The sequence below is a fragment of the Mus caroli genome, chromosome 9 (genome assembly GCF_900094665.2).
Source record: "Mus caroli chromosome 9, CAROLI_EIJ_v1.1, whole genome shotgun sequence".
Lineage (NCBI taxonomy): Eukaryota > Metazoa > Chordata > Mammalia > Rodentia > Muridae > Mus > Mus caroli.
The window spans coordinates 84,580,989-84,586,178 of NC_034578.1; positions in this window are offsets into that span (position 1 = coordinate 84,580,989).

The window sequence follows — 5,190 nt, forward strand, 5'->3', positions numbered from 1 at the left end:
AAAAAAAAAGGTTTATTTTTACTTATATGTGTTTGGGGGTGTATTTGTGTGCCCCATGAGTGCAAGTGGTCATAGAGACCAGAAGAGGGCATCAGGTACCTGGAGCAAGAGTTACGGGTGCCTATGAGCCACCAGATGTGGGTGCTGGGAAGTAAACTCATGTCCTCTGGGAACAGCAAGAGCTCTTAACCACTGGGCCATCTCCCCAGCTCCCATGAGCTTTTTCTTATCTACTCATTTGTAACTCTTTCAGACGACGGCTTTAGTAATACTGACGTGGAAAAGCCTTTCTCAAAGTAGTTAGTCACTCAGGAAAGACGCCCCAAGAGTACATCTGGTCCATGATAACTATATGTGCTTTTAAAAAAAAAAAAAGTTGAAAACAGTGATCACTGCAACCATTCCTTATCTTGTGCATCTAGTTTTAAGATCATCCGGAAGGCTAAGGTGTGATTAAAACTCACATAGATTGACTAGGTTAACTAAGCACCTGTTGTCTTGAAAGCACATCAGAGATTTCAATTGCATGGAAGACTTGCTTTCTGCTACAGCTAATAAATTTTCTAGTTCACGTATCATCAAGCTTCAGCTAAAATTAAATAGCAGCTTCACCACTGTTGAACTGAACAGGCTTTGTACATCACCTTTGAACTCCTGCCTGGAGAAGTCTGCCCCAGCTGTGCTTTAATCTCCCATTCTCATTCTTTGCAGAGTTGATGTGCTGAGAGGTATGGGGGATGCATAAGAGACCTGTGCTCAGCTCAGCTCAGCTCGGCTCAGCTCCCCATGATGTGAGCGTTCAGAAGAAACAGACCTGGAATCGAGCAGCCTTTCAACTACAGGGATGAGCACTGTGTTCCCTAGCAAAGTGTGAGTCACCTGACTGACTCAAATCGCAATGCCACTTTGCAAGATTATGACCTGAAGTTTATGCTAGAGATTTGCCCAGAAGTATTCCCTCACCTGTGCATTAACACTTAATGCCTTCTCTTCAACACAGCCACTTCCTCTTCAACACAGCCTTTTTTGGTACAACCGGGCTAGAAAACCGTGGGAAAAAAAACTTAAGTGTGATGCTTATATGGTGTAGGGGGTTACTGGTGGGGTANAGAGTTTTCTGTCCTGGGTGTCTGATTCCATAACTAGCTTGGTTTCTGGTGAGTACTTTATCACAGGTTTTATCTGGCCTGGGGATTTTCCGTGGCTTCAGGTTCCTTCCCCAAGTCCGTTTNCAAGAAGTATCACAATTACAAAATGATAAATAATGTCCCCAAGGAGTATTTCAATATAGATGACAGACTCTAAATTTGGGGTTCTGTTGTTTTCTTGTAAGTCTTCATAGATTTCTGAACCCTCAGGCTCAGCCAGGTTTAAATGCTTGAAGAAGACTCCTGCCAAAAGAATGGTTTCTCCATTCTCTTCCTGGACGCACAAAGGCCACTGATGTCTATCCGGAGTTCAAGACGCACAGTGAGTATTTGAAAGGTCAAACTACTTACGTTCATGTCCTGCTCTGTTCCTTGCTGACTATGCGCCCTTGAGAAAACCCTATAAGTTCCTTGTTTAGAGGCTATGACGGGAGCACTTCTGAGAAGAGCTGTTCCAGGAGGGACAATGTTACTGAGAAAAGATTTTAGGTGGAGAAATGGCAATAGCCGGCACCCTCCGTTCCCCTTCATTATGCCATAGCTATCGCAGGATTATGCAGGGTTTTTTTTTTTTAGCTCTCCTCCTCATCCTCACAGTGTTTCACAATCCACCCCTCCCCATTCCCTCTCCTCCCTTCAAACCTCTGAACTAAAAGTCCTAAGATCCTTAAATCGTGGTGAATCATCCATACTTTGTTGTGAGCACAGGGCTGTCCTTTCTATGATATATTTCACTTCGTCAAGGGAGAGCCTACTAACCGAATAACCCNACTGTCAAATTCAAGAGGAATTATATTAGCCAGAGTCCTATAAAAGTTTTTTTAAAAATGTTCAATTTAAGATAAGAAGGAGTTCTTCACAATGGGACCAATTACAAAGCTGTGCAAATGGACAATGAGAACCTCCTGGGGACCACAACAGAAGGGGCAGCCACCATCCCTAGNTCCAAAGGGATGAAAGAAGGCAGAGGGTCCAAGTATCCAAAAGCTGTCATAGGAGGTCAGCTTCTTCAGAGGACAAAGGACAAACTACCTGATGCTAAACAAGATCATCCAATCAAACCACCTGAGATAGGGCCACTCCCTTCCTTTCTTCTTCCCAATTTCCTGATGGTTTCCCACTCAGCTTTCTGGAACAAGAAGGATCCAGAGATCATCCTTGTAAGCCAAACAGATAGCCTTGAAGCAGAAAGCAGACTGGAGAAGGTGGATTGGGAAACAGCTTTGTAAAGTGGACTATTTCTACCAGGGGGTTAGGATGTGTTCTTGGGTTGGAGCTTTTGTGCATCCTTTCCAATTCTTGTATTTCTGCCCCATCACAGCTCCCAGTGGGTTAGACATCAGCTCCCTTCCCCAGAATTCTGAAAGATTTTGAGTTCCCATAAGAGTAAAATCCTGTATGCCCTCACCCTCACCCTCTCACCATACACCTTCCTCGGTGATTAAAAAAAGAAACTGGTTTCAAACATCATGCAAGCAATATAGCTGGACAACACGCTTTCAAAGGTATTTCTTACCCAGCCCNTGGTCTCCAGCATTTGGGTGGGAACAAGGAAGCAAGCAGAACATAAATTTAACAGAGAAAAGGAACCTGAGAGCCCGATTCAGATCTCAGGAAAAGGAATTGGAGACCNACCGTGACTCACACTTCAGGCAGGATATGCAAGAGGAGAAGGAGACCCAACTGGAGCACACACTGTGTAAATCCTACTTTACTGTCAGTTCACATGGAAAGGTCAGTGCTAAATGAATTTTGCACACAGCACAAAGTGAAGGAATGACGCTGAAGGCAAAAGAAAGGAGCCGGCAAAGTGTTCTTTGCAGCCGTCAGTACTATACCTTTGTGGAGATGTCCCCAGTGTCCTGGACTCGCAGAGGCACAGAAGGTAATGCAAGTACCCTGCCCTCACAGGAGAGGAAGCCAATCATCTGAGGCATGGCTGATGTTCATGAATGCGGGGAGAGCAAGCCTCCAGAGGGTGTGGGGCTGAGGCCTGAGGAAATGAACAGAAATTGNTCTTCAAAGGCTTCAAAATTGACTGGGGATGAGAGACCGTGAAAATGCATATGTATTCCTAGAAAACTATTCTGTTCGGATATATTCATTTATTTCAGCTTCTCTGATAGGGCAGAAAATAGAAAGTTATATGAATGTAAAGAAAAAAACTGTCCATAAGCCAGAACAAGACACATCAAGAATTTGTGAGCAGTATTCAAACCCACTTGGACATTTTCAATTTCTTTTTGTTGCAGATCGCAGTGTTATAAAGGGATATACATACCCAGAAATTTGAATCACAGGGATTCTCACACTCGAGAGACTCAAATTTCTTGAATTGTTCCCAGGGATATTTGCATTCCAATATGACAACAATAGCAGCCCGACAACATTCATTTGAGATAAAGCACCCCAGCAGAGACAGGTGGATCTTGAGAGTTCTCTGGCCCATCAGCCTAGACTAACCTTAACAATACACTTCTGGCTCAGTGAGAGACTCCATCTTAAACTAATAATGCAAAGTGATAAAGAAGGGTACCCAGTGTCCTGCTCTGACCTCTGCTTGGGCACACATGGGCACATGCACCTGCATAATCACACACACATACCAAGCACATACAATTAAAAAAAGAGAGAGGACAAAACAGCCGTTCAAATCCTCACATGCTACACCNAAGTTTCAGTTCCAGGAAAATTAATCAACTAAGTGCNGGGAGTTTAAGATTGTAAAATGAACAAAGTGTGGGAGAGAGTCTAAGATCGGTGGATTAGTGCCGAAGACCAGAGGCTTTCCATCACGGTTTTGCTGGGCTTCCTACAGGAGCAGTCAATTTCATGCATGCCTATTTGAGAATAGTCCTGGCAGTCAAACTGTGTCAGAGGAAGCAATGAGAGACAAATGACCAGACTAAAGACGGAATAGGAAACGACCAGTTCTCCAACATTACAAAAACAGGTAGTTCATTCTCATTTCTTTTCAGCCTCTTATTAACCATGACCTGCGCACTCATTTTTTTTTCTGCTTCTCAGTACCATGGGGATATGCTTTAGCAAGACTAGAAATATCTGCCCTAATAAGGGTCCACTATAGACTCATTGAGAGCAGGTGTTTTTAATATTGAACTAGAAGACCCGGAGATGTCCTCAAGGAAGGATTTCCTGTTCTTGATTACACAGCACAGTTTGTAAGCCTAGATTAAGAGATTTAGTCATTTTTGTTTTTAAAAGAGAAGAAAGGAACCAAATCACACGTCTCTTCCTACTCAATTTAAGATCACAGAATATTTACAACATTTGCAAAACAGCCCCGCATTCCTGAAGCTTTTAGGGTCAAAACCAGGACTCTGACAGTCACAAGTTAGGCTTAGCCATCCATCCAAAGCATGGTACTTAAAAAACAAGTCATTGTGAGAGGCGGAGATATCAGGCTCCTTTCAGCATGCACTTCTTGGCATCCACATAGTGTCTGGGTTTGATAACTGTATATGGGATGGATCCCCAGGTGGGACAGTCTCTGGGTGGCCTTTCCTTTAGTCTCTGCTCCACACTTTATCTCCATATTTGCTTCTGTGAGTATTTTGTTCTCCTTCTAAGAAGGACCAAAGCAAATAAGAAGTGGATGCTCTTAGCCAACCATTGGACTGAGCACAGGGTCCCTAATACAGGAGTTAGAGAAGGGACTGAAGGAGCTGAAGGGGTTTGCAACCCCATAGGAAAAACAACAATATCAACCAACCAGACCCCACCACCACCTCCCTGAACACCCAGGGACTAAACCATCAACAAAGAAGTACACATGGCTCCAGCTGCAGATGTAGCAGAGGATGGGCTTGTCATACATCAATGGAAGAAGAGATCCTTGGTCCTATGAAGGCTCGATAGCTGCCCCAGTGTAGGGGAATCAAGGGCAGGGAGGTGGGAGTGGGTGGGTGGGTGGAGGAACACCCTCATAGAAGCAGGGGGAGGGAAGATGTAATAAGGTGTTTCTGGGAGGGAGGGAAACTGGGAAAGGGGATAACATTTGAAATGTAAATAAAGAAAATAC